The sequence below is a fragment of the Glycine max genome, chromosome 11, assembly GCF_000004515.6.
Source record: "Glycine max cultivar Williams 82 chromosome 11, Glycine_max_v4.0, whole genome shotgun sequence".
Lineage (NCBI taxonomy): Eukaryota > Viridiplantae > Streptophyta > Magnoliopsida > Fabales > Fabaceae > Glycine > Glycine max.
In genome coordinates, this window is record NC_038247.2 from 12582951 (window position 1) to 12596991 (window position 14041).

Genomic DNA, 14041 nt, shown 5'->3' on the forward strand with positions numbered 1-14041 from the left:
AGAAAGATATAATTTTTAAAATGATTTTATTTTGAAACTGTCTTAAAATATGGTTTTAACAAAAATGAGAATTTTAAGATAATTTTTTTAAAAAATGACCTTAAAAATTATAATTTTTTAAGATAGTTTTTCACATTACTATCTTAGAACGTGTTATTTAAAAAAAATAAAAAAAATTAAAGATTTTAAGATGGTTACAATTTTTTAAAAAATCGTTTTAAAATGTATTTTTAAAAAAAAAAATAAAAAATAAAAAATTTGAGGATTCTAAGACGATTTTTTCAAAAATTATCTTAATAAGTAAAATTTCTAAAATGATTTTTCGAAAAATCGTCTCAAATATCTTTTTTTTAAAAAAAAATTATAATGTAGAACATCCATTGTATTTGTTTAAAAAAACATGTTTCATTAATAAAATAATTATTTATCAAATTCTCTTAATTAAAGAGATAAAAAAATATTATGAAAGGGGTGGAAAAAAATATAAAGAAACCCAATAGTATATTTCAATTACATTAATTAAAGTATATGCTAGAAGCAAATATGAATTATTATATTTAAAACTAAGGCAAAAGTGAAAAATGACTAAAGCTAATTGAAGGTCAAAGACAAATAAATAGATAGTCTTCTCATATCAATGAACCATAACGAGAAAGAATGTCATACTCCCTTTCCCGTTTTGCTTGTGTCATTGAAATTTGTCTGGACAAGAAACACTCCAGAAGTGAGTTCCAGATAAATACAGCATATCCGTCAGTGTCACAAGGATATAGAAAATAGAAATTAACAAGTTGATTCACTAGGATAAAATTTAAAATAACACTAAACACTGTTATGAAATAGTTAATAACAAATGAACACTAAGAGCACTAAACGGGCTCACTGCACCTGGAACACCTAAACGATGGAGCAACAACACATCGTGTCCTAAAACAATAATAACAATATCTGCCACAAACCAATTGTGAACCATTGCTTAGTCCTCCTCTTTTAATGAGAAACAGCTGAATTTGAATCATATATATACATAAAGAGAACATTCTGTAGTGCATGAATGGCCATGTTGGGCCATCCTCGGTTGAACTTGATGATTTCTATAAATAAATATAATTAAAATCATTAGTTTATGATACGGCATTAACTTTTTATATAGAAATTATTTAGTGCTTCTAGATATATCATTTTCCTTCAATATTCTTTGATTGTTTTGTCCACATAAAATATGGAAGTTGCTAACTACCACAACTTCTACATGAAAGTGCGGTGGTCAGCAGTTCTCCTTCAATTTGAATAAATGGTTAGGGTCAATTTCTTTTTTATGCAAGTTGTTTGATTAATTATCTCTTAAGCTAGATAGTAACTTCAAAATGAAAAGGTCTCTAGGGGCTCAACTTACATTGTTTTTAATTATAAATTAATATAAGGATCTGGTCAAAAGACATGTAAAGCTAATCCACTTTGCAACTTGTAAGCAAGGTTAAAAAAATAATAAATTTGCTAGGATCACTCACAGAATAAATGAAAATGAAAATCAAATATATTTGAAGATATAATCCACAAATTTTGGAAAGGACTTGTCTATTATATTTGACTTCTGAATGATTTTGAGACCTAGCTCCAATCCCTCCCAAAATTCCCCATTTAACGTATAAACATAAGAAGTGGTAAAAAATTCAATTGATATAAATAATATAATATTAAAAATTACTAGAATAAAGAATATAGTAAAGACAATAAAATTGATTTTAGAGAGGATAATGATCCATGCAAACCTCTATAATGTCCCCAAGGGAAGCCCGAAGAATGAAAACGACTGAGGAGCTATATTTAAGGAATCTCACTGAACTTATTAGTATGTTCATGTTCTGAGCTTCTGCTAACTCTTTTAATAGGAATTGGTTTTATTAACTAATCTCTCGGTGAACCAAATTGCCAATAAATTATATTCATTTGTTTGACTTATATTATAACAAAAATGTTCTTCAGTTAAACTAAATTGTGGAGAACAAGAGAAGCATGACACTACAAAAACACTTGGAAAAACTACTTGATGATCTTTTGGAGTTGCTCCCAATGTAGGCCATGGGTGATCAAATTGTTGCCTAATGGACAATGTGATAGCCTTCGCCGCAACCTTAGATGGATGAAACTTAAATAGAAAAAATAATTCGTGAAAAAGTAAAAGATCAAATGATGTATCATATATAATGATAATTATATAAATTTTGTAATACTTACGCTCCATTGATATTGTTGAGGGGGGGGGGGGGTCTTCCATGGCCAAATTTGGAACATCTTAATCGGTAGGCATGTTGGCTACAGTGGAGATGGTGTCGATGCAACATTGGAAGATCTGACTGGCAAATATATAGTAGACGGGGATGTGGTAGATGATAGCAGACTATCTCTAGGTGATAATAGTCTAATCACATATCTTTTTTTCTTCCCACCTGTTCCTTTCCCACTAGAGTCATGTGACAGGTGTCGGGGAGGGTTAGCACCACCTGATGACATATCTATGTATAGAAAAATAATATTACAAATAAATAATGAAATAGAATATTGGGATAAATTAAAATTTGATAACTAACAAAATTCGATTTCACACCAAAAATAAAATACACTAATAAAGTGTTCAAGTATTACAAAAAATAAAGATGTCACTAATAAAAAACATTATAACTTACTAAGAAACATCAATGTCTAATCCTCTTTAGAATTATAAACTTCAAAGTCATCTTTTAATTCCCCTTTATTGTTTTTTTCAATATTATTTGATTCTCCATTCAAATTATTTGATTCTTCTTTGTTTGTCAACAGATTAGCAGGGTTTACTTCTTCAACACCACCTCTTAAATCATGCAATCCAGAAATACTTTCAACTTCAATGACTTCATTGACATGTGACATTTCCTCTACTTGGTAAGGCAAATCATCTTTTAGATTATCAGATTCTATGTAACCCCTTGACTTCATTTTAATTGCAACACACCAACCACGTTTGACCCTTCTTGTTGCTGGATATGACACATAATACACTTGCCTTACATTATGTGCACTAATGAATGGGTCAAACAGATTATATCTCTTATCCATTTGAATTTCCACAGTGCCATATTTAGGATCAACTCTTGTTCCTCTACTCGTTGGATCAAACCAGTGACAATAAAATAATACTACTAGCTTAACTTAGGATAACATGTAGTATTATACTCTGGCTCGTATATATGTTGAATCACCCCATAAAAATCATATGTTCCTCCTTTTTTAAGACCCTTTACGTGAAACCCACTATTTATCATTTTCTTCCCCTCAATCCATGCTTGAATATGGAATTTGTACCCATTGACAATGTATGTGTCTCATTCTTTAACATAACTCATAGGACCATACAACAAATCCTTTAAGTGTTGGTTTCTCACATTTATAGGCTCATTCATAACCTACAAATATAAAGAGTATCAACAGTTATATTTTATTTACTATAAAATAGAAAAATAAAATAAACTATAACATACATACTTGTTCCTAAAACCAAGTAGGAAAATCTGCATGTAGATTACGAGTAGAGGTATTTGATTGGGATTGTAAGAATGAACTGTCCAAATATAATGTATGACGAGTAAATATTTGGAGTATAATACAATTGACAACATTAATTATTGAAACCCAAAGGCATAGATGGTCGAACTTACTCAAGGTATGGCTTAACTTCGGGATAGTTAATCAACACATGAACATAGGTTGAGTCTTTCTTTTCATTCGTTAACCAGTGAATGAACTCCTTCCCAGATGGATGACCTTTCTAGTCAAACATTGATAACATTGGTGGACATCTTTCAATTTCAAGTGAAATTTGATTCCTAATATTATGCGGCGACACCATAAAGTTGTTGAAATAATGGGAACAAAAATTAGTTGTCTCATGATGTAAGTAAAATATGCAAATGGATCCTGCAACTTTGGCCTTATTTTTCGTTGCTCGTTTAGAATCCCCTATGAATCTACAAATTTACATAACCAAGTCATGATAGATGAACATTAAACAAATGAATTTTAAATAAAATACAATGATGATTTACCTTTCAAATGGATACATCCATCTATATTCGACTGGTCTACCAAGTCTAGCTTTATATGCCAGATGAATAGGCAGATGTTCCATTGAATCGAAAAAACCGCATGGGGGGGGGGGTATTCTCTCCAACTTGCATAGAATGAATGAAATATTTTGTTCCATTCTACTCAAGTCATCCTCGATCAAAGTTATAGAACACAAATCTTTGAAGAAATGACTTATTTCAATAAGTGGATTTAAGACATTTGGTGACAATGAGCTAAAAGCAATAGGAAGTAAACACTTCATGAATACATGACAATCATGGCTTTTCATCCCATGCATGGTTTCCCTTATCAATATTGGGACATCTGGCCAAGTTTGAAGAATAACCATCTAACATTCTTAGTTCTTTTATCCATTGACAGACTTTGTTTGATCTGCAGTTAGAGTATAATTTGCAAAGGCTTTAACAACTTTCCATTAGCCTCTGACTTCAACTCTAAGTCTTTCTGCCTACAATACAAACCTATGTCCATCCTAGCCTTCTCATTGTCTTTTGTCTTACTACGGACATTCATCACAGTGTTGAATATGTTGTTAAAGAAAATTTTCTCAATGTGCATAACATCAAGATTGTGTCGCAACAAATTATCTTTCCAATATGGAAGATCCCAAAAGATATTTCTTTTTGTCCAATAATGACACTCCCCATATTCATGTATTGTTGGTGGTGGCAAACTAGTTTTTGTGACTTTTGGCAAATCTCTAACCCTACGCCAAACTTGTGTAGGTGTCAACATACGCGGTGCCTCATCCTTTTCTACTTCCCCTTTTTTGAAAGCATTTTTATTCCTCCTAAATGCATGATCATTTGGTAAAAACCTACGATGACAGTTAAATCAAGAATTTTTCCCCCTTTTGCCAACTAGAAGGCCTTTGTGTCCTCTATGCAATACGAACATGCCAATCTACCATGTGTCTCCCAACCAGACAACATGTCATAAACAGGAAAACCATTAATAGTCCACATCAAAGCTGCCCTCATCATGGAATTTTGCTTTCTTGAAACATTGTAAGTTGGAACACCATTCCACAAATTCTTCATATCATCAATCAAAGGTTGTAAATAAGCATCAATACCAACCGTTGGATTAAATGAGCCTAGTACAACACAACTCAAAAACATATAAGGTTTAGTCATACACATTTATGGAGGAAGATTGTACGGGGTAACAATGATTGTCCAATAGGAATAAGGTGAAGATGATGCTTGAATATATGGGTTAAATCCATTTGTGCATAAATCAAGTCGCACATTCTGTGGATCAATAGCAAAATATGGATGTACCTGATCAAAGTGCTTCCAGGCTTCCCTATTAGAGGGATGTCATAACATGCTCGAACATCTTTTATTCTCATAGTGACATGTCATTTGGCCTACAGTTTGCATTGATGCAAAATTTTCTGCAACCTTGGTATTATAGGCAAATAGAACATCGCCTTAACTAGAACTGGTTTTTTGTATTACTTGTCCAACAATCTTGGCACGATACCTGAGCTTGTTACAAAGTTTACATTCAGTTAACACTCCATCATTGTTATAATACAACATGCAACCATCCACACAACAATCAATCCTTTTAGCCTCCAATCCTAACTTCGATACTAACCTCTTGGCATCATAAATTTTTTTTTGCAAACACTCTTTTATAGGTGTTACATCCAACAACATTTTTGAAATAAACTCTAAGCATTGGTCGGGAATATTCCAATTGGACTTACAAGCTAAAAGCCTAGCGGATATTGATAATTTTGAGTCTGATGCCTCTTCGTATAATGGCTTATTCACCTCCACCAATAAATTGTATAATCATTGAGTATCTGCATTTGGAGGTTCTTCCATATTATTTGAGTTTGGAGCTTCAAATGTCTCAGGTTTCCTGAGAGTGTCACACACCATTTCTTGCATTTAGATAAATTGTTCAACTTGAACCACATCTGCTGCACTACTTGATATTGCCATCATTTAAATCAACACACGACATGTCTTCACCATGATTTGTCCAAATCCTATAATCAGGCTTGAACCCATTTTTGTAAAGGTGAACATTCACAACTCTATCCTCCAAAATCCTAGTACAATCACATTTAACACAAGGAAATCTGATCCCCTATTATTGTGATAATAATCTTGCAAACTAGCTTTGCTTACAAACTCTTCAAACCCCCTCGATAAAAGAATCTTTCAAACCGCTTCTACCACTATAACATTTATCGTACATCCAACGACAATTCGAAGGAATATAGTTCACTTTTTGGAAAAACAATAAAATAAAATAATTATAACACGTTCTCATTCTAAGCTACAACTAGGGTTGGAAATCTCTTTTACCTGGTCTTTGAAAATCTATTTTACTTGGTCTTTTATTAATTTTTCATGTACCAATTCTAACTTTTCCACACACTAAACTAAGTAGACTTGGAGTGCGATGAGGTACAAGAGAATTTTAGAGAGTGTAATGCTAGAACATGACGATCTTTGAGTATTGTTTCAATCATAATTTATTTAGTATTTAAAGCATTGCAACTTTAAACAACCCCACCCCTAGTCCCCTGCCGAAATTGCTTGTATTCACAGTCTTATCTTTGACATGACCTAAGGTTATAACAGGAGCTAACCAAACAAAATAGAAGTTGATCATAACTTTAAAAAATCGAACATTCATGAATCACAAACATAATCTTAGAGTGATCATCTATTATTAGTAGCAAGAATTCTAGTGATGTTTTAGGTGAACACAAGAATCACATACATAGTGTTTGAGTTTCTTAATAAACAAAGCATGGAATATAAATCACATACCCACAACCAGAAATATAATTAACACATTTACCATACAAAATTTTAAACAACAAGTTATAAAAAAACCACAACTAACCTGATAATACAATGTATGCCTAAGTAAGGGAGCAATCACCTAACAAGATCACACCCGTTAAAAAATGATATTTAGAATTAATATATATCTGAGTAACGGAGTGAACACATTTACAATATAAAATTTTAAGCAACTAGAATAAAAAACCACAACTAACCTAAACAATACAACATACATCTGGGTAAGGAAGCGATCACCTAATAGAATCGCACTTGGTAAAAAATGATATTTAAAATTAATATATATGTGAGTAAGGGAGTGAACACATTTACAATACAAATTTTTGTATAATGTATAATTTAAAATAAATGATATTATTATTAACATATGTCTGTTAAAAAAATATACTTTTAAAAAAATAAAAAATGTAAACACTTAATTTTGTCCAATTTAATAAATAAAAAAAATTTGAAATTAAAATAATGATATATATATATATATATATATATATATATATATATATATACATAATTAAAATAAAAAAAATTAAATTAAGCTTACAAAATTTAAAATTTAGTGTTTTTCTAAACTTCTTTTTTTACCATTTAATTTTCTAGAAGTTATACAATAAATTAATTTTATTTCATATTATTGGTATGTGATAATCATTATTTTGGTTGAAAAAAATTATAACAATGCATTTCAATAGTTTTTCTACATTTCTCCTTATTATATCAAATTATATGTTGTTTTTCTTTTCAGTACATTTTGCATTGCTCTAATGTTATTTTAAAATTCATGTAATTTGAGTATTTAAAAATTTTAAAATTTTACTGTAACCAAGAACATTTGATCTCAATACATAACATATATAACATTTAAGAAAAAATATAAAGTTTAAGAAATAGAAATATTTATATTGTTATTAAATCCAGAGTACATAAGGATATTTTTGTCTTATCAATTTAAGATAATGAAAAAAATAACAGTCCAGTGTTAGTTAGCTATTTTATGTTAAATATTAAATAAATTATGAATTAAAGGTATAAATGAGATATTATGTGTAAATAAATTAACCACACTTTATTGACAAACTTAGCTAGCCACACGTTATGAATTGAAGGAATAAACTTTAACTCTTCAACTTTTTAATAGAAAAATTTATTAACTTAATTATTTATGTACCAAAAATATTTTTTTAAAGATTTATTTGACATTAATTTGGTCTTTCGATTTTTTTTTTGATATCAAATATTTTTTATGACTATCAAATAAATTCTTAAATATTATAAATATATACAAAAATGATCATTTCTAATCTTTAAAAAACTTATTTAATATTATATATCTTTTAATGATTTCTATTATAAGAATATACTTTAAATGGTTAACATAAAAAAAACTAGCTACACATGCAACACACGGATATAAAATTTAGTGTTTATTGTTGTGTGCATTGTGAACACACGAATAGCAAGCTCTATACTTTTAGAGAGTTCATACGTTACTTAGACATATTATGTAGGGTTTTATTTTCAATACTCCCCTAAATAAGTTAATTATACCACATTAATTTCCCATGATTGGTTATGTTCCTCTATATATATATATGAATCTATTTAAATTTAATTTTTTTATCATATACAATAACCATACATGTATGTTTATGGTCAGGAAAATAAATGATGATCCTGCATCATGTAATTGTTCCTATTTGATAGTAGATCCATACTTATATATATTATACAGTATAGGCTTAACAGGAGCCAGAGAAGAAAAGAGTAAAAAGGCAATTAATGGAAAGCTCAGCTTCTGCATTACATAAAGTATCTGCAGAAGCTAGAGAAGCCAAAGAAACCAGAAACCACACTGAGAAAAATGGAGATCTTACTAATAGTAGTGAGAAGGACTATGATTTTGATACAAGCTTAACAGGAGTTTTGCCTTCTTTATCTGCGACATATGAATTACTTATAAACAGTTTCCAACATTTCCAATGAAAACAAGAATTTTCATGAATTCTTTAAACTAAACTTAGAAGCCGTTACTCTATAAAGGAAGCATTTACATAAGAATATAATCATCGTTTCAAGTCAACATTTAAAAAAAACAGCAAATTGATATTAAGCTGCTAATTTCAGTATCCACCAGCTAAAAAATAGAGAAATTGTTTCTTCATTTATATTATTGACAGCTGACAATGAAGCAAAGATCTGCTGAAATAATAGAATAAAAGCCAAAAAAATGCATATAAAATATGTTGTGATAGTTCATCGTGTTCAATTCCAATTGAAATGTGCTACAAGTAAGTAGGTCGGATAAATCCATGAGCAGAGCAACAAACTTATTTATGTCAATGAAACATAACAATTTTTTTATTCGATAAATATCCTCGTTAAACAAATAATACTATATTATGTGCGTTGAATTTCTGTGTCCAGGAAAACGCCACTATTTTTAGCTTCCATTTATCACGTAAAATATGCACGTCTGTGCTTGTAGATGCAAAAGGCAGAAGTGCAGAACCAAACATATACTAAATTACCTTAATTCTCTATGTAGATTCTATATCAAGATATGGAGCAAGTTCTTCATATGCAACAACGCCACCATTAGATGCTATGTATTGCCCAATCTATACATAAGACAAGGGGACCAAAGGAAATAAACATGAAAAGATAATGGAAATTAAAAAAAATTGCACAACAATTTAACAAGTAACAAGTAACTAGTAATGTGGAAAATGGGGCCAACTCAACTATGAAACAAAATATATAAAAAATAAATTTTAAAAAAAAATTTCACAGCTTAATATCAACCATGAACACAACATATCCGAGATAGTATATGAAGAAAATTTCCAGGAAACTGAAGTTTAAAATTGAAATGCAATATTTATCATGGTACAAGTATAAGGCTACTTCACGGTCAACCAAAAAACTCATTTGAACGAGATTTTAATTCCAACAACCTAACCTCAAGTTTGAGTTCCTGTTGTATGAGTGTTGTGTACAACTTACCAAAGGAAAAAGGGTCAATCATGAATTACAAAAATGATATTTTCAACGCACTATTTCTCTCTAATTCCTTCCCCCAAGCAAAATAAAAGTAGTGTAACTTTTTCTATGAGTAAATATCATGCTTACAATGAGCACCACGTTGTGAAAGATCAAACAAAATTGGAGTAAAAAAAATTATAAACTAGAGAATGCAACGTGACTGAGGGTCTGGCTCAATGGCGGCGTGGGCTCAGCGATGGGGTGCTCAATCAATGGCAATGATGCAACGATGTGGGTGATGATGGGCCTCGTGCGACGGTGGTGTGGGTGTGGGACTAAGAGCGACGACGACGTGGGGTCTTCACAAACACAGAATGCAAGGTGAGATTGAGGGTCTGGCTAGGGTTGGGTAATTTTTTGTGGGGAAAATTTTAATTTTCGATGGACAAATGTTCCGTCAGAAATATCCGTCGGTATTATTTAAATTTTTGACAAAAGTAAAACAATTCAAAAAAACTCTCTTTTTATACTTAAACAAATTAAAATCCAATAAACTCCTTCACATTATAAAACAAGGAAATCAATCACACTACATTGTTTTCACACAAACACTGAATCAAGAAAGAACAAGAAGCATTACCATTAACTAAGGCACAATGAGCCCAACCAATAGCAGCCTTCACCACTGAAGCATCATGGGAAGCTGATCAAGCCTTGCAATCTCCTCCAGAAAGCACATGCATCCATAACAAGTTGCAAAATCAATTCCAACAACAAATTCACACCAAAACCAAGCCCTGCATTAGAACACTGACTGCATTACCCCATGCTTCCCCAATATCAAGTAGCTTTGCCCTTCATCGTCCATAGAACCCCACGTTATGAGCTTCCCTTTCTCTACAAACATGACAAATCACAAATCGGTTCACAAATTAACCAAAAGTTCAAAAAAAGAAAACAAAAAATAGTTCTTTAGATTTTAACAGATGAATCTAGATTAAGAAAAAAGTAAAGTTCAAGGATCTGGTTCTAATGGTTTCAGATCTAGAACATCTTCGAAGTAGATTAAGTTTTTTATATGAATTTAGTAAAAATAGAGTCAACCTGAGGATGGTGGCTATGGTGAATTCACAACCACCGCCACAGACGTCCTTCCACGAATCTCCAACGAGTGAAGGATCAGAGAGGTTCACTGGTACCAGAGACAGTATTGGAGATTTCTTCAGCGAGGCTCTAGGAAGGTATCCCCACATGCACACCATTTTCTTCGCGCACTTTTCTTCCTCCAACAACACCATCTCCTTCGCATCCTCCGCAGCTTTGGTTTCGGTCATGGCGAGGAAAACTCCGAACTGTTAAACTACAACATAAAGCTCCAAAATGCAGAGGGAATCAACGACAACGCTGTGTTTGCTGAAGCAAAAACTTAAGAAGAACAAGTATCATCTCGTTGCCGCTCTGGAGAAGGTTGTGTTCATCGTTGTCGCTCGACATCGATGCGGTTCCATGTGAAGGAAAAAAAGAGAGTGGGTGTGATTTTAGATTTGCGTGAGAAATAGATCTGAAGGAGAAGATGGAAATGAAAACGGAAGGAGATTTTTTGAGTGAGGGCACAAAGAAAGAGTGTATAAGGAGAATGGAAGACTAAGCGTCAGGATGAGGAGAATCTTCATTCCTTTTGGTGAAGTGACTCTTGATAATGCAACATAGTTCATGATTAAAAATAGAATTGGGCAAATATAGCTCCATGTAATTCATTGATTGTCCTTGACTCTTATTTATTATCATTGACTCTTCATAGCATATCTTTATTGGGAATTACTTTCTATGCAAGACAAAAATACCACTATGGCTCAGCTGTTGCGAGGACTGTTTGTGGATAACTACAATCACATCTTTAAAAAATAGTGACATAATTATATAATTTTTTTAACTAATAATACAATTAATAATATTATATTATATACTAACCTGCCCTGGTGCAGCGGTAAAGTTGTGCCTTGGTGACTTGTTGGTCATGGGTTCGAATCCGGAAACGGCCTCTTTGCATATGCAAGGGTAAGGCTGCGTACAACATCCCTACCTGTTAAAGCATCTTTGCCAAAATGATTTTGTAAATGTTCAAAATTTTTAAAATTAAAAAATATGGCGAGGAATTTTGCTATCATCACATTTGTTTCACAATTGTTGAACCATTGAATTCTAACATCGAAGAGTTCTTTTAATTTCAACAACATCATATTTCTCTTTATTTTTTTAAGACCAAAAAATTCTTAATGGTGTATATTTTTCCTTCTAGGAATTTTGTTTCAACTTACGGACAATAGACTTTCCTATAGTAGTATGTATATAATTGTTTTGAAACAAACATTACAAAAAGTTAACATAAAATAATATATTAGATGATTGTAGTGTAACTAAGGATTAAAACATGATTTGAAACCTCTTCATCAATCAACACCATATCAGTGCTAATAAAATCTTTCTTTTTATAAATGCTGAGTGTCCCACATTCTTAAAGCTCAAACTTTGGTGATTTTTCATCCAATGTTGGAGAAAGGTTGCTGAGAAAAATATATTTGTTAAAAGGGATCAAGAAATTTTAGTTTAATAAAATATGATTTGTGAATAATATAAAATTCTTACTTACTCTTCCATAATAATTTTGGTAGTAGCTATTGCTTTGTTCAAAGTAGTCATTGTTTCTTGATCTTAATCACTTATGAGAATTTCCACGATTTGTTTATCGTTATTGAAAGTAGTCATTGCTAAAAATGTTTAAGAAGGAAAAAAAAACTAATAAAAAAAGTATGCAAAAGGCAAGAAAGGAACAAATTTTTTTGAAAAACATGGTCTTGATATCTATAATGTATATGGAAGTGATTAATAAAACAAGGTGCGTTTACATAGGTAAGAACAATCTATATTTAGCTGGAGAATCCATATTTGATTTTTACCTTGTGCAAAATTCCCTTGGGTCAGCGACAACAACACACCGATTAACATTATTTCATTTTAACACATTCAATAGAATATAAAAATGGCTTTGCCTTAAGTTTATGATCGATTTGCATTATTTCTTTTTAATACTTTTAATTTCAATAAAGTCTAGACAGAATGAAATTTCATGTTATATATACACTTTGTGTTATTTTAACCTAAATTGTTAGCAACCGGTAAATTTAGTATTTAAACTTTTTAGCGAATTATTTAAGTTTGTTAAAAACTAATAATGCAAATAATGAAGGATACTATTTCATAAATTTTTAATTTAAGTTTATTCAAATCTTGAATACTATATTAATTATTAATTTTAGTCATAATAATATCAAGTAGTAAAATTTTATTTATTATATAATTTTTTAAATTTAATATTTTAGTATAGAAATTAAATAATAAATTATTACATATGTCTATATATAGTATATCAAATCAATGGTTGTTGAAAAATTAAAATTTTGATCCAACGATTGTCAAAACTTCAAACTTTCTTTACATATAGTATATTAAGTCAATGGTTCTTTACAAATTAAAAATTTTATTTGATAGCTTGTTGAAGTTCAAGTTTCTTTTACATATAGTATATAGTATATATATAGAAGATAGATAGATAAAAAAGAAATTGAAATTCTAGTGTGTCATCTTACCATATATAAATATTTTTCTTCAAATTTAATTTTTATATACATTGCATCAACAACTACATAGAAACCACCCAAAAGTTGAGATAAAAAGTCAATACAAAGATCAACATTAAAAAAAAAGTCAATACAACTCTTAAATGATTATAAAAGGAATAATTGTATACATTATTTATTGTGAATAAGTTGTCAATACTCTTCATTCTTTTACTCTCAAATACTTGGTCTACAAGCTTATGCTAATCTACCTTGCACCCCAAGTTCAACACGGTCCCAAATAAATCAAACACTATCATATATAGGCATAGGCACATCCATCATTCTCTCATCAATTCATCCATTATTAGCTTTTTTGTTTCTTCAATTTTTTCCCATTTCTTTAGCCCACAATTCCAAGGAACAAAAATGATGAGAGAGGGTCAACAACATGGTATGGTGAGATCTTATTGGATCCTACTAAAT

The 14041-nt window shown here is 30.7% G+C and overlaps 2 long non-coding RNA genes across 4 annotated transcripts; both read right to left on the bottom strand.

The window, feature by feature from the left end:
• Positions 1-1940: 1940 nt before the first annotated feature.
• LOC121173041 (uncharacterized) lies at positions 1941-11624 on the bottom strand. 3 transcript variants are annotated; one of them, XR_005887161.1, is made up of 7 exons: positions 11043-11624; positions 10579-10835; positions 9485-9574; positions 8831-8892; positions 7000-7038; positions 2239-2516; positions 1941-2149 (listed from the first exon to the last, which is right to left on the bottom strand). It is a non-coding gene; the product is annotated as an uncharacterized lncRNA (long non-coding RNA). The 3 variants fall into 3 exon arrangements; XR_005887160.1 differs by having other exon boundaries at positions 1941-2516; XR_005887162.1 differs by lacking the exon at positions 8831-8892 and having other exon boundaries at positions 1941-2516.
• On the bottom strand, positions 2555-6946 carry LOC121173042 (uncharacterized). Its single transcript, XR_005887163.1, has 3 exons — positions 3696-6946; positions 3523-3598; positions 2555-3443 (listed from the first exon to the last, which is right to left on the bottom strand). It is a non-coding gene; the product is annotated as an uncharacterized lncRNA (long non-coding RNA).
• Positions 11625-14041: the final 2417 nt, after the last annotated feature.